At 37.3% G+C, this 27,886-nt stretch overlaps 1 long non-coding RNA gene across 1 annotated transcript in view; it reads left to right on the forward strand.

Annotated features, from left to right (window-relative positions):
* Positions 1 to 2,061: 2,061 nt before the first annotated feature.
* The window catches only part of LOC129348767 (uncharacterized), a 47,300-nt gene continuing 21,475 nt past the window's right edge, over positions 2,062 to 27,886 (forward strand). Inside the window, exons 1-3 of the long non-coding RNA XR_008601458.1 lie at positions 2,062 to 2,159; positions 22,843 to 22,993; positions 23,127 to 23,223. This is a non-coding gene — a long non-coding RNA (uncharacterized LOC129348767). The remainder of the gene's footprint in view (positions 2,160 to 22,842; positions 22,994 to 23,126; positions 23,224 to 27,886) is intronic.

Genomic DNA, 27,886 nt, shown 5'->3' on the forward strand with positions numbered 1-27,886 from the left:
CACACACACACACACACACACACACACACACACAACCAAAAATAAATGGTGACACTGTCATCATAATCTCATCCTCTCATAAGCAGTGGAAATGCTTCCAAATGATAAATGATTGCATCTAATGACACTGCATGTGTTTGCATGTATGTGTTTGTGGAACATAGTCTGTTCTGCCAACCAGTAGCTCGCTAGCGCCATCTACTGACTCAGATTCAAAGGAAGACATGATGAGAGACTACCAGAGCAGCACTTCCCCCTCTCAATAACACCAATTGTGAAGTAAAGGTATGTAAAAAAAAAAAAAAAATACAAAACATAAATAAGGTAAAAATAAAAATGTTGCAAAACTTTTTTTTTTTTTAAATGAAAGCGCAGGGTGGAAGAAAGGAGGCAGGAGAGTAGATGACAAAGGAAAGAAGACCTGATGTAACACAAGAGCAGAGGAAGGAAGGAGAAAAAAAGAAGATATAAACGAAGAAGAATGTATGTGTATGCAAAGGCAAAAATAACACTGTAAAAGTGTCAGAAATATGCATTTTGTGATGGTTCAGCTGCTGATCTTCAATTGTTAAAAGTGTGAAATTTACATTCAAATTAGTGTTTTACAAAATATCTAGAACGTAGTTTCAGTGGGACTTTCCCCCATTGAATTTCCCCTAAACTTCCCCTAAATTTACTTAAACAGCATCAGAAACAACCTTCTGTAAGCATATAAATTTATTGCTTAACCCATTCACACATAAATGATTAAAAAAAAAAAAAAAAAACAATACTCCCAAATCAGACATTTTTTCAATATCTATTATTTTTCCGTGAGGTACAAAACTGCTCACTGCCGTGGATTGTTTAAATCTGCTTTGGGGCAAAATAATAGTAAAATTAAAGTCAAATTATGCATTTTAAAAATTTCCTTTCCTTCAAATTGAAAGAAGATGATATGTTGTTGTGTGTGTTTGCCTATAAATACAATACACACACTCACACACACACTCATACACACACACACACACACACACACACACACACGCACACACACACACAGAGAGAGAGAGAGAGCGAGAGGGAGAGATAAGAATTTTACATTATACTAACTAATGTGTTTCCACCAAACTGATACCCAGAATGAGCAGAACTGATGCATGACATCCACTACAGTGCAGTTAGATTTTCACTCATTTAAAAGAGAAATGACAAAAGCCATATAAATTCAACACTGCATTTAAATTGAGAGCATTTCTGTACCTTTACACTTCTTATAGAATAAAAATTTAACAGCTGACAAACATTTCCACTTCCATTTGTTATTGTTGGAATTATGATCCAATATTTCTGGTTAACAGACATCAATAAAAACAATGATCATAAAGCAACACAGGGAAGATTTGTGAAATTGTGGGACAACTGGTATTGATGTTGCAAAAAATGTTATTTTAGTTGAAGTCTGAATAGCTGTGCTTTTGTGAATGAAATGATAAAATGCACAAGCAGTATATTTTGAAGTCGATTTTTCTAGCGTTAATGTCCATCAAATTAAATTAATCTCACTTGACTTGCCCTGTTTCATATTAGTAAAATAAAGAAATGAAATGTCAGGTAATATTGTGGTCTTCTGAACTGAATTGCTCATTTTGTTTTCTGTGAAACTCTTTTTATTTAGCAAGAACATAAAAGCATTTTGTCAAATGAGACCACAAAGAGTTGATACCTGATTTTTAAAGAAATGTTAATGTAATTGATTATGGTTCCAATTTGAAGCCTTATATATAATTGGAAGCAACAGTTAAGACATTTTTTAATTAATTTGATTTATTTTGAAATTAAATTAAATCCAAATGACAATTGAAGCAATCACTAATTGTAGCTAATACTGATAATCAGTCTTACTGATTGATTATCAGTATGAAATGACACTTTCCATACATGATTTCCCTCTTCTGGGTCATTTAAGGATAGGCTGCTTGCACTAGGGCAAAATGCAGGGGGAAAAAAAGGAATCTCTTATCGCTCAAGAATATATACACACCCACAGTGCGGGTTTACAGTTTGCCACAAGCTAATTGTGTTTGGTCTGCGGGGCGAAACAGAGCAGCTGAACCAGTGCAGACGGCAGCAGGGTGCACACAGGAAGGTCCAGCAATGAAATTCAAACTGAGAACATTGTGAGTATGATATGTTGTTCTTTACACTTTTGCTTGGTGTTTTGTAACAAATTACATTCTATGTTATAGACATTATCTCATACAATCTAATATTTTCTTGTTTTTAATTACACAATTTCTGTCTGCTCTACAATATCTATTGCATTTGTGTCGGTGCTGCATACTGAGGCTTCTCTTTTTATTTTTTTCTATCTTTTAAGTATTTATTTATGTATTGTCCTGATAAGAATCTAAGGGTCTATGCTGTGGATGTCATGTGTTCTGCAGACTGTAAAGGCCTCAGTGACCAATTTTAATGCTGGACTGTATAAATACAAACTTATTTGTCTCTATATCAAAGGAAAAACTAAAAGCATATTTGTTCTTAGATGGTCATGCTGTTGAATTTATTTCAGTTATATTAAACATTTAGCATATTTACTCAGCATGTTCATAGCTGTCAGTATGCCATCCAAAAATTGGAAGGAAAAATTGTTGTTTTATTTTTATAAATTATTTTAAATTTAGTTTATGTGCATTTATAGGAAGACATGTTTTGTTTCATTGTTCCTTTTCTTTTCCTTTTCCTGCTGTTTTTCAAAATATCATTAAATTTTTTTAAATATATGTAGAATATACACTACTCTTTATGTGTGCTAATATGAAAGCCACGTGTAGAACTTTGACAAATGCAAACTCATTTGAATGAGTTTTACAGCATTTGTAGAAAACTCTGACTACATTTTGATGGAATGTACTAAGTCATGTTTCCTGTGAATTTCTTGCATGCGTACATGAGAATCTTTGAGCATTTCAGCAGAATCAGTTTACCTGAAAGCTTTCCCCAGACAGGCAGAGTAGCATGATAAATATGATCTTAACCTTAATCAGCTAATAGTCATCTGTACTATATATATATATATATATATATATATATATATATATATATATATATATATATATATATATATATATATATGTCTGTGTTTAGCAGTTTCACTGCCAGTCATGAAATTTCAATTCAGCTCAAGTGTTGCAGAAGTGCTGCAGATCCAGGAGTAAATAATCAGCAGTTTGTGTGGTAAATCCATAAACCCCATGCTGAGCAGATGGATGTGCATTTTACCCAGAGAATGAATTACAACATGTGTACATTTGTGTACTTACTAGGCAATAACAATATAATTACTGCCAGAGGACAGAAGGATTTCCTCATCAATTATCACCGTCTAGACTGCAGTTGGAAACAACAAGCTGGCTGTGTGTGTGTGGGAGCTGATCATTTGTTGCCTGTCATTTGTCATCTACATCTCCTGCAGCAGGGTAAGAGGGAATCAGGCCAGCCATCAATCAGCTGTCCAGTTGAGATGACAACAGGCACTGACAGACAGTGTAACCATTCACACTGACCCTCAGCTGGAGGTTTTGGTTTTAACATGATCAGACAAAGCCAGTTGTCTTTTTGTATTTTGTATTGCTTTTTTGAGATACATAGCACTGGGCATGTTGGTGCAATGGTTAGCAAAGTCACATCACAGCACGAGCAGCGCAAAGCAGCAAAGCAAGAAGCAAAAAGGTTCTATGTATGAACCTAACCTGCTGGTGGGTTGCTTCCCCTTGTGACCCTCTGCAGGATAAAACAGTATACACAGCAAGATATACAGTGCTGTAGTAGTCTGGCAATCTTTCTGTCAGGAGCTGAAAAAGTCAGCAACTGATTAAACCATTTTTATGCATTTTTTGTTTTTTTTATATGCTTTGAATCTGGGACAACTAAGGTCATAAACAAATGTAAATGTAATAAACAACACTGAGTATGTTTTCCAACCTGAAAATCATGATGAGGTAACGCAACAAGCTTCAACCCTGGGTAGCATGGGCAGATCTTATTTCTGTTGTTGTGTAGAGTCATGATTTACTTAGCTCTGATGACAGTAAAAGAATTTTTTCAATCAACCCTAACTATGCTGTTCTAGAAATTTGGATGGTGGACAGCGGGAGATGGTTTGCTGGGCGGACAAAATAACCCCATGATGCTAAAAATTCCTATTAAAATTCACTATACAGTTAAATGAACAAAATAATTGGTCCATAAATGCTAATTTTGTAAAGAACTGGCAGTTACACGGCTGCTGCTTCCAGTTGTGGCAAAGCAAAAATCAGAGGATACATAGAACTGAGATTTGGCGGCTGACGGTTCGTCCTCCTCCTGTTCTCTTCACACTAAGAGCCTCGTGTTGGCAGGTGACAGCTCAGTGGATGGGCCCCTTAGCGAGCTATCCGGGGAGGGGGGGGCAGTTAAAGTTTTAACAGAGGCAAAGGGCAGAGTCGAGGGAGCTTCCTAGAGTGCCCCTCATCCCAACCCAGGCCTAATGGTGTGGAGCGAGCCCCTTCACTCCTGCTGCTCTACAAGCATCAAAGCTATGGACAGAGAGGCAGGAGTAGAGCCCTGTTCTCAGTTCCACTCTGCTAAACAGGTGCAAGCATGCTGGTGTGAGCCAAAAGAAAGTTTTAGAACACACATGCATGTACACACACGGGATTGCCACCTCTTGTCAAGTACACCGTGGAAGCAACGTATGAGTTTCAGTTCCTCTGAGGAAAATACTTTGTATTTGCAGAGGTCTTGCATTTTGTGCGTGTGCGTGTGTGTGTGTGTGCGCGTGTGTGTGAGTGTGAGTCCCTCAGAACAGGACAAGGTTACGATGACAGAAGTTTAATCCCTGTGGTTTCCAGGGTTTGAGTTTAAACAAGGAAGCAAGTCGACGTAGTCAGCCCCTTCTTACAAGTTTCTACCCAACTGGAACCAGTGTCAATTCAAAGTCTCTGTCCAAGCAATACCACGGAGGAAGAATGCCTCTGGCACCAGCTTTTGCTCCCTGCCGAGAAAGTTTCTGAGAGGGAGAGGGCTTAGAGCGGCGTTAGGCTGATGCTTTGGGCTGATACTGGCCTTTGATAACAAAAATCAGTTTGGGTGCAGCTGGTGTGTCTGTCTCTGATATCATGGTGGTTCCTGCCTGACTGCAGATTGTCATTTTATTCTTATTATTTTTATATAAGTTGTCAGAGTAAGAAAAAAAATAATTTCACTGTTCTGTGAGAGGACTTGACTTCACATTCTTCAGTCAAACCTGTTTTGTTCTGCTGCCACCTCCTCCACTCAGACCCATTTTTTTCCAACCCGGCATTCTAGGAATTACATCAGTATTGAATAATATGGAAGCACACATCCAGTGTTACTGTTCAGTGCCAGTTCCCTATGTAGAGTTTTACCTCAGCAGATCACCTAACTTGGAAGAGGTGGAAGGTTGTCCTAAATATATCAATGTTTGCTATAAATTTCCTGCTGCTTAGATTGATTGGATATCTCAATCAAGCTTTTTTCTAATTTAGCCACAATTTGATCTGAGTCATTTAATATTTAGTGTCTACCAATCTGATATCCTTTTGCAAGATAATACACACTTCAAGTACATTTAAGTTACTAAAATCAACGTTGTGTATGTGGTCACAGACCCTGTTGTAAACTGAAATCTAGTGCCAAGATGGTAGGGTACACTGTGGCTCTACAAGCTACAAAATATGGTTAAAAAAATATGGTAAGAACATCCTCTTTCTACATTAGAAATATCACTAAAACTCTTAATCATGCATGGACTTGTAAGTAAATTGTACTGTAAAATATTGTGAAATATTTAGTGACAACAAAAACCCTGAATGACAAGCAAATTAAAACAATATTGTTTAAAAAAAATTATTTTTATATATATATATATATATATATATATATATATATATATATATATATATATATATATATATATATATATATATATATATATATATATATTTGATTTTTGGCTATCTTTCTGCAAAATATAAGGCACAAACCTAATAATTTGACTATCCACAATATTTACTTTTAGAGGCATAGCAACTCCATGAATAAAAAATGTAGAATTTAATACTGTAAAGGCATCACCCAGCAGCTCAGATCCAAAAAACATTCCTGGCCTTAAAGCATCTGTATTGGTCAAAAAATAACTAAATAAAAAACATTTGAAACATGCTGATCTAAAAGAATGTTACATTACATACATTCAAGGCTGGATTAACCCGTTAGAAGGTCTCCTGGGGAATAGCAGCTGCAGTGTCCCAGTTAACTCCCGACTCCCCCAGTCTTCGTAAAATTGGTCAAGTTTCTTCTCTTCTAGAGTACCATCAGGCTCAGTATTTGCTGTGTATTTATGTAGATCAAAAATCAAATCAGGGCACTACTTAAAACTGAACAAGTCAGAATAATAGTCTGAGAGGACATGGTAAACTTTCAATTTGTAACTCTGCTTAATACCTACATGGATAAATACAAATGACCACATCAATAGCTAGTAAAGGATGAATCATTCTGGAGCTCTTAATAGCAGAGGATGACAACATTTACTCTTGTGGAACATTGGATATAATAGCACATACATTTGGAAGCACTAGGTAAAATATATACTGTACAATCTATCTAAATGTTTCTAACTCAAGAACTAAAGCGTGTATGTGAGAGAGAGAATAGGTCAGACACAAAAGGTAGTGAGTTCGAGTTGCCTATCCATGTGTATGTGATCTGTGTAGGATTACAGTGCCAGGTTAGAAAAGTGAATGGTTTGTTGCATGCAAGAGCATGAGTTTGTGTACATCAGCACTAAGCAGGCCAAGCAGGAAGCCAGAGAGCCAAAGGGAAAGCCGAAGGGAACAAAGAGCAGTAAGAAGTGTAAAGCCAGTGTTATGGTGTCTACTAGTTCATGAGAATGATGTAAAATCATTGCCTCAATCCATGAGAGCTCTCACTCATTCCTCTGTGGATGTCTGCAAATGGCTCAAAAATTTGCTTTTGAGCAGCAACAGTACAATGGCAACAGTGCAAATGCTTGGCAGGATTGTGCTTGCATGGAGTATGTAGATGCGGATTTGCTGTACGTAGGTACAGTTTTGTAATTTTTACAGGATATAATAGCAACTTGCATAATGAGCTGTAGCAGCATGTCAGTGAATATACCTGGATGTGTTGGGCACAGTGGCCAGACATAGCAAAGGATTTCTGAGGTATTAAGAGCTGCCCGCTGTGTTCAGAAATCTGTCCATGGAAAGCAAGTACAAATCAAAGTGCCTCTTACTGTTGCCATCTGAGTGCAGGCTGACAGTGAATAAACTAAGTCTGAGACAGCCAATCTCATCAAAGCCGTGTAGACAAAATATACACAATTACTGAGCCATTCCATTATCTTTAGCCAAGTTACAATGTGATGTTATGGTATTTGCTGTGTTGTCCATTCATTTTTGCATTATCTACAGTATATTAAATGAAAATTTTGTGTGTGAAACTCATGAAATAATTAGTGGCATCACTGTGGGTTTTTCACAGATGTTTTACTAGTAATAAAGCAGCTGTTTCACATCTCAAGGAGAAAAAAAAAAACAGAAGTGGTCAAAGAAACATACAGGGTGCATCCTGGGAGACTTCTACTGAAAGTCAGTCTTTTTATACACACAGAAGAATGCAGCCTGAAGGTGGATCTTAGGCTGGCAGTGGTTGTGATAATACTGCCACCTAGAGGCACACACATTAATACTTGAGTGCATGGCATAGGAGGCAGTGTTCCTGCCTAAAATTAATTGAACATGAACTCGTTGGGAAAAGTCTAAAACTCTAAAAACTGTCATTTCAGCCACAGAGTGTTTGGTTGGTTATATGCTGACCAGCTAACAATTAGTCACCATATATGGTGTTATCACACTGATTACATCACAGAATTAGAGGCTGTACTGATAAATTCTGTTCTGTTTACCTGTAAACTTTCAAGGATTTAGATTCAGTGAACAGAAGTGAACCCACATCACAGATGAAGCACTGAGCAAACACTTAGGTTCAGTATTATTCATTTCTGTTCAATACAAAGCACTCTTAATTCACTCCCAGCTTTCCCCTTCTGCTTCTGTCAGCATCAGTGTCTCTGTAGATATCCCATGAGGTCACATGACAGAGACATAATGGAGTCATGGAGTGGGGATGATTTGCTCCTGATAATCAACATGATTCCTCTCTTTCTCCTGCTCTCTGTGCCTGGGCGCTGTGTAATGACTCTGGTTAATTTCTCAGGGGAGAAACAGTAATAAGTGATCATTGACAAAAGGATTTCTACGGAGACATTCACATTATCTCTGCTTGGTTGCCAGGCTCAGCATGTCTGTCTTTCTGTCTGTCTGTCTGTCTCTGCGCTTGTGTGTCTGTCACTTCTTGATTTAAACTGTCCATGTAATCTACACATGAATACATGTGTAAAACAAACCTAAGTATGCATTCATATAGAAACATGGAAAGAAAAATGGTTATAAGCCAAGTATTATCCTACTACTTATTATTACATATGATGATCTCTGTAGAGCCAGATCATTATAATACTAATAATACAGATAGAGCTACGAATAAATAAATCATGTCATGCATTCCGACAATATACAAATAAAACGTTTTGTGTTTTGTATATATATATATATATATATATATATATATATATATATATATATATTAGTGTTGGGACATGGTTAAAAAATGTATCTAATTAATTATAGTCTTTGTAATTAATAAATCGCAATTAATCACACTTTTGTCAAATAGCAATATTTGACACAATAAGTGAAGTTTTTCAATTCAAACAAAATTGTGGTTGACAGTTGAATCAATGAATAGACATGTCATTTCATTTTGATGGTTCTTTTTTTAGGAATATACATTTTTATTTGTGTAATTTTTTTTATAAGCAAAAAGTTTATAATTAAGTTATTAAAAGACAGATATTTTTGTTGTTTAAGTTATTCCTCCTCCAAGGAGGCAGAGCCTCGATAGAGTAAAAACTTAAAGAACAAAATTGTTTGTTTCATTTCTATTTATCTGCATTTTTAATCTGTCTACTACATTCACATATTACTACTGTGAATGTAGTACACACCACAGCACATACTAAGAAAAGTAGCAGTGCAAAAAAATTAATTTTAAAATGAAAAAAAATTAAAAACTCCAATCACAGGTGAAAAATCACAGTTGGGTGCCAGATAGAAATTGGTTATTTGAGAATTTAAGATTTATCACACAGAGAAAAAAAAATGTATTAGTCTTCCTTAAAGATAAAAGGCAATTGAATTTGTTTCATTGAGTGTCATTAATAGTAAAGAAGTGCTCTCTGTAACTTTAGACTGGCCTGGATTGAACACTTTTTTTATTACTTTTCCCCCTAATAGCTTCTTTCAAAGATTTGTAGGTCTTAATTACAAGTCTCCACTATTTTAATCAGGACCCAGGCTCCATGTAATCTTGCAATACTGTTTTCAGTGAGGGTCAAAAGGCATGTGGATTCTAAAAATCCTAGACAGTGTAATTAGTCAGTTTGTTTATTCAGTTTTTACTGTTACTTTGTGAGAGTGGATTTTGATTGACATGAGGCTTGGAAGTGCTTGCAAAACTGCAAAACTGCAAAAAAAAAAAAAAAAAAAAAGTTGTAGGAGAATTAGGCTAAAGCAAAATCCAAAGAGAATATTGGATTGTTGGGTTCTCTGTTCTTTGTTTAAAATAAGTGCTATGAGATGACATATGTTGTCAATTGGCGCTATATAAATAAAATTGAACTGAAATTGAATTGAATTGAACATGATGGTAATTCAAGAAATAGCTTATATGCCCAACTGTAGCTGTTTTTAATATATTTTTTGCATCACAGACCATAGGTCAAATCTTAAGCACCACACATGTGCTTGATGGCCTAGGTTTGATAGCACCATTCTAAGTAACAATATATTGTGTCTTTGACCCAAATCATCCATTCCTTATTAATCCTAAGATTCTTGTGACAGGTTCTGTGGCTCTAAAAAGGCTTGTGTAAACATGATATACTTAACTGTCTGTGGGCCATCTTATATGTTCTAAATATGCAAAAATCATAAGTTGCAAATGTTGTAAATGACACCATAGGAAGAATTTGTGTAAGAAATCCTTCAGCATGGAAAAACAACACAATGTGCAGTGAAATGTCAGTAAAAATCACCATTCAGATAGAAATGCAAGAACTGAAGAACATGTGGACATGTGTACATATAGTCAGGGCCGAAATGCCCCACAAGAAACCTGAGGGGAAACCTGAGGGGATAAACGGCAGCACATAAATTCCCTTCAAAAAAGGAGAAAAATGCTGGTTCCTGTGGCATGTTTAATGTGACTAATGGAGATTAGTTCAGTTTTCCAGGAGGACTTTAAAGGGGATCTGTCACAGAAATGAATGACTAAGCCCTAAAGTCCCCCGGATTCCCCTGGGCACCTGACCACACCAGCACATTTGGAAATCTACCCATGTGTCTGGTTTGTACTTAAATGACAGTCTCAATCTCATGAACATGCAATTTGCAACATTAACCTGCTTCACAGGTGAAAGGATTTTTTTTTTAATTTTTGGATGGCTGACTTGTGAGTAAACACTTAAAATGAAAAAGAAAAATTATCTTCTACTTGTCTGACAATTAACACTCTCTTGACTGCCTTTCTGTCTCACACTCACGCATACATGCACTCTCACTGAGGTGTGATAATCAAACTGAGTGTTGAAGTAATGGAGTGCAATGTGTACCAATTTTAAACTGCCTTAAATATCTGAAAAAGGTCTTTTATTAACGGGTGACTTTTTGTCAGAACCTGTTTGACTCACTTGTGGATATACCAAAACACAGACAGGCAAATATAAGTATATCCATGTTAGTACATAAACTGCATAGGTAAAGTAGGGCATTTTTAATTAAGATATATCCAGGTTGTATGCATTTCCTTCTGTATTTAAATTCTTATATCCATGTTATAATACGATATGTCTTTTCTGTATAAAAGCTGATTGAATCTGTAATTGTTGGTTCTGATGTAAATGATACTGAAGCATTAAGGTCAACCTCTAGATAAACATCATACATTATGATTAAGGAATCTCTGACTATAAACAGACACCATGTCCAAAAAATAACAATACTTTTCTGTATTAGTAAACTGCATTTTTGAATATGTTATGTGTTAGCAGTGTTTCTATCTAAATTAAATTGTGAATAGAGTTTAATTGTACAGGGACATACAGTAATTTCAGTAAAAGTCAGTACAAAACGTTTCACAGAAGTCTAGACTTATAAATGTATTAACATATAACAAAAATACTTTGTTAAATGTGTTGACTGTTTTACTTACTGTAATAGAAGTAAGTTCAAGCAAGTTCTACATCTCTATTGATTTGCATAGTGCGATTAAACTAACAAAACCAGTGGCAAAGGGAAGCACCAAGAAAGAACCTAGAAAGCACACACTAGACACAATGAACATGTGCCTTGTAGGTATAAAACGTGCAACAATCACGCAGTTATCTTTTATGAATCCATTTCTTAGTTGAAGAGTTAAACAACATCTACATTAAGCTGCCTAAATTTCCAAACAAATTCTTCGTAAAAACCTTCATTTTCAAGCAATTTATGCTGACAGCTCTGTCAGCATAAATTGTCAGCAAGTGTAAAAATTACAAAGGTGTCATTAACTGCAATTTTTCAATAAAAGTAACAGTAACTCTAAATTTGTCCACTGTACTGCCACAACTTTTATGTATGTTTTATATATAATTTTTATACATTTACAAGGCAGAGGGATGACTTAACTTTCTTCCTTAATAGTTCCCAATTAGTTTGTGTGGTGTGGTGGTGAGGATTACCACACACATGTGGAAATGATTGTAAATTTACAATAATTCTTATATCTTGACAAGTTGTTCTGATCATAAAGTAAAATACTGTATTGTTCAGTCCCAGTGCCTTTGTAGATACTCTGTGACCTCTAAGTTGTAATACAGAAATGCTAAACTGAGGAATAATGTTGTTGAAATTGACTTTTCTTGTTATTAAACAAATTTCAGTTTGTTCATAATGTTTTACTAAAAGAGAGTTCATTAAATGTGAATATTTCCAGAAAGTACTTTTTTGCACAGAAACAAAGGGGAAAATTTGGAGTTGTGGTGATTTATAGGTTATTATATCGCTGAAAATCAAATGAAACTAAAAAGAGTTTGACATCCCTGATTGAAAGCATTTGTTGAATAATACCTATACAGAGAATTACATTCCAGCTCCAATAAATGAGACCAGCTGACCAAAACACACTTTAACTTAATAAAAAGTGAATAAACTAACTCTGTAGAAAGACTGTTCTCCACTGCTAACATAATGACAGTGGCCTTGACTTGTCAACACTTCAACTTGAGAGAGCACATGGAAACAGATTAAACACAAGCAAATTAGGAAAACATGACAACAAAGGTCCAGCATTAAAATAACTGCTTTGCATTTTGGTTTCTCCCCCTACCTCAAGCCTTGTTTGAAAACATATTTGTCATTCCTTTTAATGGCACACATCAGGTCCAGGCGAGTGTGATATGATGAATCAGTAAATTAAATACTTAATAAGGATTTGAATGTTTTAAGAATGATCAGAAATCTTGCACATTCATTTTTAACTGCCAGTTGTCAACACATTCTTAAAAGTTGTATTCGACACCAGCAAACAACAAACTAGAGAGAGCTTTTTATAAGTAAATTAACCTTTAAACATGTAAATCTGTGGTAAGAATCTAAAGTGACTACTGCTCTGCTGTTCACAAACCCCCTGTAAAGAAGTGTAATAATGCAGCTACCTCTGCACCTGTTTGCTTCTAATGAAGCCCAGGAAAAAAAAATATCATTTAACCCTGACCAGCTCTCATCATTAGAGTTTTGTTCTTATAGCTTTAATGCTGACTGAACAGTGAAAAACAAAGTTCTCATTTTCTCTGTCTTGCTACAGTCCATTGTCACTGACAGTGCTTAACCTGGAGAAAAAACTGCAGCTCTCTCACTCACTCGCACACAACTCACTCTGTGCGACCCAATGTGGGCTGACCCTGACATTTTCCTCTCCTCTAATGCGCTTTAAATGGGCTACAGGACAACATGAGTCATGTATGGCTCCACAGGCAGCGATTATGAAGCAAAGAGCAAACCACAGGGCAGGGCAAGACATCACCTCCACAGGTTTATCCACAGATCTGTCTATATATATATATATATATATATATATATATATATATATATATATATATATATATATATATATATATATATATATATATATATATATATATATATATATCCCACTTCCAGGCTCTTTCGCTCTCTCTCACATGCACACTCATACACAGCATTACACATTGTAATTTATGCTATTATAGCGGAAAATTAGAGAGACACGTAGAGGAGGAGAGATGTGTTCTTCTTATCATTAGAGGTCCAGGCACAACAGGTGCTGGATGCCCATTATTGTCCTAAAACAGCCCGTTAGCCGTGTTAGTTTCAGTCATCAGTGATAATTTCCTAACTTGTTCTGTTGGACTTGTTTGTTTGAACTGATTGCTTTCTCATTGCTGACTACAAGCCTGCTTAATCCTCGATATGAACACTTACTTTATCTCTGCTCTTGCCTCGAAAAGTGTCTTTAGAGTGTTCATGCTCGTGACGAATTTGGCGATTGCCTGTATTTGAAATGTTGGTGTTCACGAACCGAGTTCAGAATCTCAAATCACCCAGCAGGTTTTCAAACTCACTCCCTATGGGCAGCGACCCTCATACAGGTTTTGCTTCAGGCAGGAACTAAGCATTGTTATGGTTTGGCCAGCAATACATCCCTCTTGAACTTATGTTTTTTTTTTCTTGTTTTGCTTTGTTTTTCCAGACAACACAAGAATCTATGTTTATTTGTAGTGCTGCTGAACTGTGTTCCATTGTATTATCTTTTGCTCACTGCTGACAAATCCAAATACATAGACAGACTTACCTACATATAATTTCCATTAAAATTGCCAAACAGGTATAAAAAACATAAAAAACACCCCAGTTTGCAGGTGATTTCCTTAAATATTGGCCACCTCAATCAGCTGTTAGATATCATCCTAAACAGGTGGTGAACAGCAGATGGCTATATCAGTAGTTTAAAATTCATGCTGAAATCTCAGATGTACTATTACTAAATCCATTTGCTTTGAGACCCCAAATGAACCATTGAATCTGAGATAACCCAGACCAAGGTTCCGTTGTTGGCATCATCACTAGAACTAGAACAAAAGACGTAGTAGTTTTACGTCAACCTCAGAATGGTACCTGACTCATTCCTGGGAACGTTATCACTAAGGGATATGCTTTAACAAGAAAACAAAACAAAACATTTGTTTCACTGAACTTCATCATTCTTTTCTAATTTCAGTTAAGCAGGATGAGAGCATGTGTTTGTGTGGTTTTCATGGGGCTTGTGGGGCTCAGAAAAAAGACTTTCTGAAAGACCAGTGTGCATCGTGTTGGACAGTCACAATGCAAAAATGGCTGCGCAGTTCACCGTGTTCCCCTACAGTGGTCAGCTTGTATTTCTGTCAAGGTGCAAGTGATATCTGTGTTTTGATGACTCTTCACTGTTGAAATTGGACACTGTGTTGGCTCAGTTTTGATTGTGGACTAAAGAACAGTTTAACAATTTCATATACTAACTTCCGGTATCTTTATAGTGCTATCTGTGGACTTTGTAGTCTGTTGTACTATTTTCTCGCTCCCTGTCATACGTTCATAAGTTAGCGTTATTACCATGATTGCTATCATTACTCTTAAACTTTTAATAATGCCAGGGCATCAATGACAACTTTTCACATCAGAGTCATTAATCCCATCCCAACTCATCTCAACTCATATTATGTTCTCTTTTTTTTTTTGCCCAAATCCCTTTACATCCATCTATCAACCATCCATCCATCTATTCCCCCTTTCCACCTTCCATCAACACGGTGCCAGGGGTCATGCTAATAAAACGTAGTACTCATGATGTAATTATTATTACATACATTCCCATTTAAATGCTAATGTAGTTGGTAATTATTAGGTATATTAGACAACACGCACACATTCATGTGCACGCATATATGAGTATGAAAGCCAGCACATCTACAGTATATACCCATGTATAGAAGGATGTCGACATGGATACTCCCTCTCTCACTCACTCTCTCACACACACACACACACACACACACACACACACACACACACACACACACACACACACACACACACACCTATTAATAATAAGATGAAATTCCCCAATTATAATTAAGTCAGTGATAGCTGGATAGCCCTCCCAGTCATTAGCGGGACTACATTTCCCTTAGGTAATTATGAACATATTTCAACCCCGTGATTAAAAGATGATTCTTGATTTTTTTTCTTCTTCTTAAAAAATAGGGCTAAATAACATGGTCTCCAGGGTTTTATTTCCCACAGTCACTGTAACAACTTTATCTGAGTGATACAGAAGTATCTGTGGAGTCATTGACCCTATGGTCTAAGTGTATCTTTGTACAATATGAAGTCCATTGGTAGTACCAGTCTGATAGATCCTCCAGGGCCTCAAAAAGCCCATCACCACTGCCCAGATGTGCTTGAGGCTGCTGATATCTAAGGCACAGACACTGATGGGGGAGAGTAGAGAGAAGATGGCAATTTGTCCTAGGAGACACTGCACTTCTATCTATCAAGCAAAGAAGCCTGTCAGAAGTCTTGATAAGACTACAGATTTCACCTTGAAGGATATGACACATCTTTGAAGAAAGTAGAGATAGACCAGCAGTATCTGCAGTACTTCTGGTGTAGTGCTCAACTTTTCCCTCCGTGGGTTGAAAGTGCTAAAATATGAATGTTTTGGAGAGGAGATTCTGATTCCTTGACACATGAATTGTCATGTATCATGTGGCCTACTAACCCCAGAAGTCACCTCGGTAGAGGAGGCCTTTGAACTAAGGGAGGCCTGAGGTTGTTGTTGAGAAACGTGTACATAGGTCTTTATATACACTGAGTTCACTGAAATCATCAGTGCAACTTTATCAGCTATTTCTAATCATCTTAAAAATTGCAATGATTTATTCAAACCTTTTGACATCAATATGACAAGCAATCTTTAAACACAAAAATACAACAGTAACATTGATTATGGCCTTAAAAACTAAATATTAAAAATGGCCGTGCTGTTAAAATAATGCCAGTACTATTCTGAATACGCAACTGTGATATTCTAAAGTGAGTAAATGAAAGTAAAGCAAAATACATACGAACATGGAATAAATTCAAACACACACAGACACACAGACACACACACACATTGGCTCCCAGTTAGAGTGACTCCTTTCAGGTATATACAACTTGTGTAGTGGTAACTTCAATAATCACCAGACCAGTTTTTAGCACAGTTTGCAGAGCTATTGGCTTATTTTATGTCCAGGTAAAATTCTTTATGGTCATACCTGTCAGACTATCCTTGATGCTGTTTCCCCCTACAGGACCCAAAAAACTGATACATTACCACAACCCTGGATTAATAAAATCAAGATTGTTGAGAAAAGTAAAGCCATTTTAAAAGGTGCTATATAAATAAAACTATTATTACTGTTATTGGTTGTCTGGCTTACTGCCATCTTATTTACCAGAGAGAAATGTACCAAACTCATTATATATGGTAGAGATACGCCTAAAACCTACACTTACAATTGTTATTGAAGCTGTTTACACAATTATTTTAAAGGCCTGCCATATGGCCACTACAAACTCAGAAAACATCATCAGCATGGCACTGAAGGGCTGGAGTGTGTGGATGAAAAATAGCTTACTGTGTCCCTTCATTTAAATAGCTGGAGAATTTCACATTTAGTCTTTCAGGTCTTTGAGCCTCTGTACAGTTTCCACCATCTCTTCTCTAACTGAAAAAAGTAGCAGGAATTCTGAATATTCTGAAATTCACCACTACCTCTTTTGTTTTGCTGATGTGGAGCTGCAGATACCTTAGTTCACACAAGTTCAGAAAACTGTCTGCTACTCTGTAATACTGTGGTACATCTTACACTCTGCCTTCAGCAGCTGCAGAGTTATTGGTGTCAGTAACACAGTTGAAGAGTGAAATATATAGGGTAAAGAGAAAAGGGGAATACTACCCAGTCTCATGTGGTGCTCCAGTACTGCTCAATGCTGTGTCTGACACTCAGTTATGACGGCATGAATACTAAGGAGGACTGGTTATGTCCATGACTGAGAACACCAGAGTAGCACCAACCTGCACAGCAGCTATCACACAACAAGATCATTTGTGAAATCAGTTCTGTGATATCCATCACACACTAATGAGTAATTCTTCACTTTATTCCAGAAACCCAGACTGCCCATAAAAGAGTTTCACTTTTGGATATGATGTGGTTTGTTTGATTTTACTGTCCCACAGACCATGACCACCTCTGGTGCTATGGAAATGAAAACTATATAAAACTGCAGAAAATGAAAACTCAGTCCTCTGAAAAAAGAATGCAGTGGAACTGATGTTCCTTCAGTTTTCCTTTGATGATGACAGCACAAAAACACACACACACACACACACACACACACACACACACACACACACACACACAGAGCTGACAGGATCAGTAATCAACTTTGGTATGACCAGGATGAATGGTTGTCCAGGGAACAGGTAGAAATAAAGAAGCAGGCAAGGGAACAAGAATTGATGGAGTGACCACATGTTTCTATGGGAAGGATGCACACGCACGCACAACAGTGTGTGTGTGTGTGTGTGTGTGTGTGTGTGTGTGTGTGTGTGTGTGTGTGTGTGTGTGTGTGTGTGTGTGTGTGTGTGTGTGTGTGTGAGAGAGAGAGAGAGAGAGAGAGGGAGAGAGAGAGTGTGAGTGTCTGTATGTGTGTGTTCTCCAGAGAGCTAACACTACATTACCTCACAGCCCTGCAAGGACTTTAGCAAATACAGAAAGTGCTCCCAGGAACCACCAGCTTCAAACTGTGGCCACATAAGTGCAATTCACTGCACTGTCAAAGTCTGCATTTGCATTTAACTTTTAGTTATTGTTGCTCATTCTGCTCAATAAGTGCATCAGTTGAATAAGACACTGGCAACTTCAGCATTTGTGATACAGTTCGATTCAATTCAATTCAGTTTAATTTTATTTAGATAGTGCCAATTACAGGTCAAATTGTCTCAAGACGCTTCACTGAACTCATATACCTGAACCCCCAGAGCAGCCCTAAGAGGACAGTGGCAAGGAAAACACCCTTTTAACAGTGAAAAAAGCCTTGAGCAGAACCCGGCTCTTTATGTGGGGGGACCCATCTGCCTGCTGGCTGGTGGGTTGAGAGGGACAGAAAAGGTAGAGAGATAGAGGGGTAGAGAGGTAGGGAGGTAGAGAGAGAGAGGAGGAGACAGAGAGGGAGAGAGGGGGAGAGGGATGGGGAGATGGAGGGGGAGTGCGAGGGATGGGAGTAGAGGAGGGTGAGGAACAAGCAACATATAATACACAACTGGATACATGCATGATAAGATAGATGATACATGCGAAGTACAAGCCAACACTCCCACGTCGGAAGACGTGGGAGTTGACGTTGAAGTGACTTTTTGAAACTGGAGCTGCTTCCTCGTTCGACTACGAGCTGAAATATCGCAACATCCTCACAAAGAAACTTTGCTTGCTAGGCTGCTAACTCGCTCACAAGGCCGATTTTTTTTTTTTTAAAAGTGTGATAAACGCCGAGAACGTGACTGTAAGCTCTTATTCACGTCTTATTAGTCGAGGTGTGTGTCGCTGGTGGTTGAATTTGAATCAGATCGATCATTTCTTCACTTTGCCTTTCCCCTTGCCCTTTCCTTTCCCCTTCCCAGAATCTTCTTTCTTTTCCTTATTTGACTCCTTTGTGGTTTTGGCCTTCTTTTGTTTGATCATAGCATCAGTTTTGAGGCCTTCCCCTGATAAGATAGATGATACATGCGAAGTACAAGCCAACACTGAAAGTGATTCATAAGTTCACTGTTATGATGTACGGCTCTGGCATTAAATATACTACATATATAGCTGGTAGTAAAATTCAAAGTGTGTAGGTGAGACTGGTGGAATAGGACAGCTGGAAGCAGTGGACTGGAGGAAGGTCAGCAGCAGCATCCCACAGTGGACATGATGGAGACTACAGTGAAATGCACTTGCTGTTTTGCAAATGTCGAGGATGATTTCAGAAATGCACCAAAGTGACTGAGAAAAACTGTAAACCAATGTGTGGACTTGTCATTGTCCCATTGAGTCAGGTGACAAAGAAATGAAGAGTTGCTTTGACCATCTTGCTCACATATCCATTGCAAACACATGGAATTTATATAGCCAAACAAATGTTTGGCTATGTAAATGCAGTATATAAATGTAGTTTTTAAAATCAAATGCAAACTTGTTTATTTATTTAGAAGGTGATATCTTTGGTAATACCTCCTATTTGATCATCTGATTATCAAACCCATCCCTGCTAACAGGACAGAATTGAAGGTGAATGAATACAACATAGCAACATTCATAAATGAGAACTAAAAAATGTAAGATGTGGAATTCATGAAAGGTGTCAAGGCTACAGGCATCCACATACATAGGTACATCACCACATTCCACAGCCCATTGTGATGAGGACATGCCATTCTATTCATTCACTGTCCAACTCTAAGCTTAACTCTCATCACAAAGAGACTACACCTCCCTGCTTCTTTAAGCAGACAGAAAAAAAGGACCGTCAAACAAGTACAAAATGTTGTCCCTGGCTGTCTGCTCAATTTCCATGGCATATACAACTGTGACCAAACAATCGTGTTAGTTTCCTCCCACAACTTCTTTCTCTTCTGTGCCTTACAAGGAAAATGACCGCCCTTCCCTGCAACTGATTTCTCTTCAAAAGGCCCAACACAGAAAAGATGTTTCCCTTTTCGCACACCATTTATGTTGGAAAGCTGTACTGGTTTTCTATGAAGCTTTTAATGGTGCAAATATAAAACATCTTTCTTAATAATTTTAGCAAAAAATTTCCTCATTAAAGTTCAACAGAAGAATTGTTAAATGGTTCCTCAAATCCTCAAAATGCAGGACAAACAGGCTTAGGAACAGTTTCTATCCATGGTCCATCAGACTCCTGAACTCCAAGCACCTGCCTACCTGAATGCACAATGTCACTTTTTGCTGCTTTCATGCAATTCCATAACATATTTATCCTAGGCTACTGGTTCTTATTCCATTTCATCTACCTCCCATATTGTAAATATCTGGCCTCCTTTGCACGCGTTGGCATTTTTAATATTGTTTTGTTATATATGTACATTTGATTTTATTATTTAATGTTGACATTTTATTATTTATTGCTTGTTGCTATGCACTGTCCAGTGGAAGCTATTTATATTTTCGTCATGCCATGTATGATGACAATAAAGCCATTCTAATTCTAATTCTAATTCTGGTTGGGGTTTGTTTGGAAGCAAGATCGATGCAGGCCAAACATTCTGAAGCAAATTCAATTTTCTGTTCACAGTGCCTTACTTAAAAAAACAGTATGAATTCTATGGATTTTGGGATATATTTACTCAGACGTTACTTTCATTGATAAGCACCATTTCCCTCAATTTACCTTTAGGTATACATTGAAGTTACCAGACAATTCCTGAGTGAATCTTTACAAAAGAAAATAAGGGTTTAGTTTTAGGATTGAGAAGATTTACAAGAGTCACAACTTCAATGCGTAAATGAAAAACAAATCACTATTCACTTTAACTCTTTGGCTTTTGAGAGTTTGCATACAAACATTTCAACAAATCTCAACTGTGTTCACATCTCTGACAAACTACCACAGCATGGCTATAAAGAAACAGCTGAGTAAAGAAACGAGAGTACAGATTTGTACATTGAGGAAAGAAGGACACATTAAAAGAGAAATTGCAGAACACCAAATGGTGTCCAACAAATGAGTTCACTACACCCTGAAGAGACTAGAAGAAACTGGAATTTATGATGATACACAAAGGTCTGGGAGAAAGAGAGTTATTACAAAAGCAGAGGATAAACATATCATTGTCACCAGTAAGAGAGATCGTCAGAACACAGCACCACAAATAAGAGAGGAACTCAACATGACAAGCATTTCAGCATTTCGAAACATACTAATATTAAAGGACAGATATCCCACATTGACATTGCTGCTTCAGTAGTCTGCTAAAGTGACGACATTCTATCATTCACATATGGGTCACTTCTAAGTGCACATGAAAATGATGGAGAAAGCCATGATACACTATAACTCTCATGCACAGGAAATGGGCAGCACGTTAGGTGAGCTAAAATGCATTATAATGCACTAATAAAAGACTCAGTTTAAACTAAAGCAGCTTATCAAACTGTGGAAATAACTAACAGCTTAGTTTCTGATTTCTGAAACACTGACAATTATTTTGTTGTGATAATTAACTACTTGTAAAGCATAAAATAAAAATTTCCAGACAGCTGTGATGGAGCTCAGAACTCAAGCTTGCCATGCAACAAATTATTTAATTGCTACTTATAAACTGACACCTCACCTGTCTAAATTAAAGGAAAGGACTCAGTGTGACTCAAATCCTGAACAACTCTGTATATATGTCAGAGAACTTAGTTTTCAGTAATTAATGAAGTGTCCTTGATGTGCTGTGCATAAATACATGCATCTCTCTTGCTTATGGGTTGTGCTGCTGTCTGATGCTGCAGGCAATTAATAAACTCAAAGGAAACACTCTACAAAGAGCTGGAAGCTACAAACCGAACTCCTGTTAATGTTTTGTCAAAACCTGGACTATGTTAGAATATTGTAATAAACTCTAATCGTCTGGTATGTTCGGTCTTCATCATAGTAAAATTTTTCTCTTTTTTTATGGACATTTTGGTTTCTAATTGTGCAACAAAATGAGAATGATCCATCTGATGTTGGCAGCAAAATGAGTCTTTTGCTCTCATGGATGCTTTTGAATCGACACTGGTGCAGATGTGAAAAAATGTCCAATGCAATTCACAATATTCCATACGATCTAACTTACTTATTACACCCTATACGCGTAATGGCATGAAGAAAACAGCTGTCCATTTCTATCAAGTCATTGTCCCAGCCCTGTACAATTAACTTGAAATTAGCACCAAGAATGCAAATACACATGCACATATACATCTGTGCATAAACAAATATACATACTGACATATCCCTTAAGTGGCTGTCTAGTAAAAGTGTTATCATATAGCAGCAAAGCTTGTTGCAGGAAAACAAACAAATGGCTGATAATTACTGCTATGAGAGCATGAGGAAAAAAGCAAAGGAGATGTGAGAAGAGAGACAGACAGGAGGTGGAAATGAAAAACAAGCCCAGGCCTTTTAAAGATAAAGATGGTAGAAAAGATAGAATCATGTGTCCCAGGTTATTACAGTAACTCTGTGTGCAGCTGGACATTGTCTGCATCATCTGCTCAGAAAACAGTGAAGAGAAAGAATCCCAACCACCAACCAAATATTAAAGCTAAGTTTAGCTATTGCCATCAAGGAGAGAAGTCACGAACCAAAATCCAGTTTTGCAGCTCAAATGGAATTTGGAATCTAAGGAATTAGACCACTTTGCATTCTATATACTATATCAACAAGATTGCAGTAGTATTCATGGAATAGTTTTAGAGTTCGCTGTTAATAAAAATAATTCCGTGTGTTCTTTCAGGTACATTAAATCAAGTCCTGCTTTCAATCTGACCATTCGCTGGTTTTTGTTTTGACCACACTCATGTCTTTGGACTGTGGGAGGAAGCCGGAGGTGAGAACCCACACAGGCACAGGGAGAACATGCAGACATCACACAGAAAGACCCCAGGGTAAGATTTAAACCCAGGGCCTTCTAGCTGTGAGGCGACAGTAGTGTCTTCTCTCAGGTCCTGTGTCTAATTACTACCCTTGTGTATTTTGTCTCAGGAGGCCTGTCTCATTTTAAATCTTGTCATTTTCCAGAATGAACTCCACACTTCTCCACTGACAAGATACCTAAACTTGTTGCATCAACTGCTGACTACAAGTGTGATCAGACCAGAGAGAGTAATTACCATAGGTGAGTGAGCCCTCCTCATTGGAGCTGTAATGCTTTATTCAAGCTGCTCCTGGATGACAAACTGATGTGTCCAGCTCTTATTTCCACATGGCTGTTAGAGTGTGACAGAAAAAAATAAATAAATGATGATCTTATCCACAACACATCAAACAAGCACAAATATGCTTCACATGTGGTAACTGTGTTTTGACAATTTGCATGGGTTTCAGAATGTCCAAGAGTTGGTTAACACCTTGATAGATAGATAGATAGATAGATAGATAGATAGATAGATAGATAGATAGATAGATAGATAGATAGATAGATAGATAGATAGATAGATAGATAGATAGATAGATAGATAAAATCAAAATTGGTTTGACTTTGTCTGTTGGACAAAACAGAATATGGATCTCACGCTGTTCTTCTACAATGCAGTGTCAGTCTGGAGGGTTGCTGCCAGCAGCTAATCACATCCATGAAAAATAGTCACATAACAGCCTGATAGAGGAGCAGTGGAGTGTGAACACACACACACACGCACACACACACACACACACACACACACACACACACACACACACACACACACACACACACACACACACACACACACACACACACACAGTTTCCTCCTGTATCACAGATGCCTGCAGTCATTCTGAGTGTGATATTCTGGACACAAGGTATCGCCTACAGCTCTCTTTGGGTGTACGACAGTAACAAGCAACTGAGTGTAGTTGGCCAACTGTGTGTGTGTGTGTGTGTGTGTGTGTGTGTGTGTGTGTGTGTGTGTGTGTGTGTGTGTGTGTGTGTGTGTGTGTGTGTGTGTGTGTGTGTGTGCGTGTGTGTGTGAGAGACAGAGAGGAGGGGCGGGGAGAAGAGAGGAAGAGAGAAAGAGAGAGAGAGTGAGAAGGCAGTTTCATCCAGAAGAAATTGCCAATGTTTTTCTGTCTGGTGCTTGTGTTCACATTCATTACCTGTTTTGATAGAACAGCTGGATACACACTCACACCACACAAAAGAAAGCAGAGACACATTAAAAATAATATCATGTTCAGGGGCCAAAGCTACATTAGCACGCGTGAAAAACACAATGTTTACACAAGACGATGTTTACATATATAGAAATGAGTGACCTATACACACACACACACACACACACACACACACACACACACACACACACACACACACACAGGTGGACATGAAATGACCTGCAGCAAGAGTCCATTTTTGTTTTGTTTTTTTCTACATGTCAAACCAATCTGCTTTCCTCTTACACTTAACAGTGACTGCCTGCCTCTCTCCTTCGCTCTCTCTCTCTAGTCACTGTAGTGTGAAATGAGGAAACATGACAGCTGAGTCCAACAAGGCTGCTGTCTCCTCACTACAACACACCTACACTCCAACACAGTACACTGTGTAAACAGTGACCAGCTCAGTAACTCAACATTTACAAAGCTGTACAGCCTATGGCTTACAGTACTTTTAGACTGTTGTGAGGATGATGCAAAAGAGTTATACAATGATCATTAAATGTGAAGACAATATATTTATTTTTTACTCTGTAACTGATTTTTAAATTGTTTTGCAAGGTAATTATATTTGCGCTTTATACTCTTTAATATATGACGGGGTCGGTTTTTATGGACAAATGCATGTTTTTTTTTTTTTTATGTTAACCTGTTGTTGTGGTTTTTAGTGAGTTTTATTGCATGCATTGTTTTTATCCGACCGACCCTGAATGCCTCACAGACAGGCCAGATTAGCAGATTTAATATCAGGTGTGCAGACAGTGCCTTTTAAACTTTTTAAGCAGCAGCAGAGGAGTAGTATGGCAACAGACACAACGCAGTTAAGATGCCACTGAGAGGGCTTGGAAACACACGTAGAAATTTAATCAATTGTTCCGTGTATCAATTCTGATGGATAAGTTCCGTTAAGTCAGCAACAGTTGATTTGTAGTGGGATCGCAATCATGTGATTGTCAGCAGGCAACTGACGTAGTGTTAACTTGTAGTCATAGTTACAGTGACTGCTATCTCGCAATGATTCAGAAATCTTTAACAAATCTATGGATCCAGACTATAAGCCATATCCCTGCCAAAATCTAATAATTTTGTCCTTGTGTCATTTCTGACCTTCCCTGAAGCTTTCACTGAAATCTGTTAGTCCATTTTTAAGTAGTGTTGCAGACAGACAAACCAATGGAGATTGTCACATAACTCTGCCACGTTCCTTGGCAGAGTAATAATAACCAATCTAATTACTGATGATTTGTGCATAAATTAAACTCACTAAGCAAATAAGGAAACTCAAAGACTAGCTAGAGAACATCGTGGAGCACTGAGCTGCTAGAAACACAGATATTTGTCAGAATTTATCCAGGATAACCGTATTTAACCATAGACTGCATAATAAAGATGGACTTAGCTACCATGACGTCACCCATTGTGAAGTCAGGATTTTGCTACTTCCTGGTTGACATCTTGAATTTTTGTGTTAAAGTCATCTTTGTAACTAGTTGTGCTCTTCTCCACATCTAGACAATATCACATATAAAGCAGTGACCTACATTACTGTAGCTGAAGTTACTGTAAGTTAACATCAGACTGTAACTCCTGATGGTAAACATGTTCAGACATTGTTTTTTAAAGTTGTTCTGTAAATGTCAGGTTACGTTTCCTGACTTGGTGTTAACAGTGATTCTAAATCAGGTTTGTCAGCATCATAAATTAATTAACTGTCAGCTGTAGCTATGTGTCCTGCAGGTCACAGCTGATCAATCATAATGAATCGATAACTGCTATCTCTATGTCCTGTTTAATATAAATACATAAATATAAATTAATCTACGTTAATGTTCCTCCGTAGAACTCTGTTGAATGTTAATCTCTCAGATCAATGAATTAAGAACAGTTCGGTTCTGAGTTAGCATCCATGTTCTTTGGTTCAGAATGTTTATAACAGCGTCTGTTCATTTCACTGAGAAAAACATCTGTTGAAGTGGTTCTTTCAGAAACGATGAAGTTATTGAGGTCTACCCATTATTACAGTGGACCACTGAATGCTGTTTTGCTGCTATTGATGTTTATATCAATTGATGTTTACATCAATAGCAGCAGAGCAGCAGTTTTGTTTTTTTTTCTCTACAACAGTGTGCGGTCAGATAACTGTGTGGAGCTCATGTAATTGGAGTGATACATTAGAATAAAAAAGAATAAACTTTATTGTTATTATTGCTTCTGAGTGAAGCCAACAGAAGGATCAGTGAATGTGAGACACCTGAGATGAAGACAGACGTCAAAGTATCAGCATCAGCAGCACATGTTAATTTTAAAGTGACCCTGGAAAGATTTCCTATTTCATATATAGTTTTCCAAGCACTGAAAGACAGGAAGGCCAGAAGTCACTTCCTTTTTATTGAAGAGAATTTTGTTCTTCTGCTTTGCTGCACTTTAAATGTTATAACTGTACTGTTAATCATTACTTTGGTCATATTCTGGGAGTTTATTTTTCCAAGTTCAGCCATTGAACAATGTTAACTATTAGAGAGTAGACTTACTTTTTTCTCCTATTTAACTTCAGAGACTCAGCAGATATTCAGGCTGGATTTCTGATTCATTTAATGTTATCTTTGGGGGAAAAAAAGCAGTTTTTCTTTAAAAAAATAAGGACATTTCTAAGTGACCTCAAACTTTTAAATGACCACCAGGCCATATTTCCCACCATTACAATGCTACTTAGTAAGCAATGATCTGCTGGAAAATGGAAACACAACCATATTTATAAGTAATAATTAACTGACTGAGAGGAAATCTGGACTCTGGTACAAACAAGTTAAATGGTCATTGGCACTAATGTACTGTACTTTGACTGGTGACTTAGAAACAGAGAAGAATCTGAGATATATATATATATATATATATATATATATATATATATATATATATATATATATATATATATATATATAGCCCTAATATATATATTAGGGCTGGGACACGATTAATTGCACCCTCCTCAGTTCCCTCATTTCTGGCACACCGGTAACTCTGATGAACACTCCAGCCCAGTAGGTGGCGGTAATGAACCTAAAGTCTGTTTGTAGCCACGAAGAAGAAGCACAGGAAGCACTGAGTGAAGTCAGGCACTGGTAAACAGTGAAGGAAGACGAGATTAAGCTTGTTGGGCAGAAAGTTTCCTTTTAAAAAACTTCCCGATGGCAGCTTGGATAAAAGCCTGGTTGTGTGCAAATTGTACAACAAAGAGTTTTTTGATCACTGCATCACTTCAAGCCGACGGTATCACCTCAATGTAAAACATGTTGCTGTTAGCACCAGAGCTAACGTTAGCTACGAGTCATGCTAACGGCTAACGGTGTAGCCATCCCATAATAGACCACTTTTCTAGACAGTGCTTGAGTTTACAGAAAGTCTTAAAATGTTGAATAAAATCGCTATAATTGCACTTAGATTTGCAGTAATCTGTGAATGTAGCAGACATGAAAAATGCAGATAAATAGAAATGAAACATTTTTGTGGTTTAAGTTTTTAGTCCGTCGAGGCTCTGCCTCCTTGGAGGAGGAATAACCTAAACAACAAAAATATCTCCGTTAATAACTTAATTATAAACTTTTTGTTCATAAAAAAATTACATAAATAAAAATTGATATTCCTAT

Source organism: Amphiprion ocellaris, chromosome 4, assembly GCF_022539595.1.
Source record: "Amphiprion ocellaris isolate individual 3 ecotype Okinawa chromosome 4, ASM2253959v1, whole genome shotgun sequence".
Classification (NCBI taxonomy): Eukaryota; Metazoa; Chordata; class Actinopteri; family Pomacentridae; genus Amphiprion; species Amphiprion ocellaris.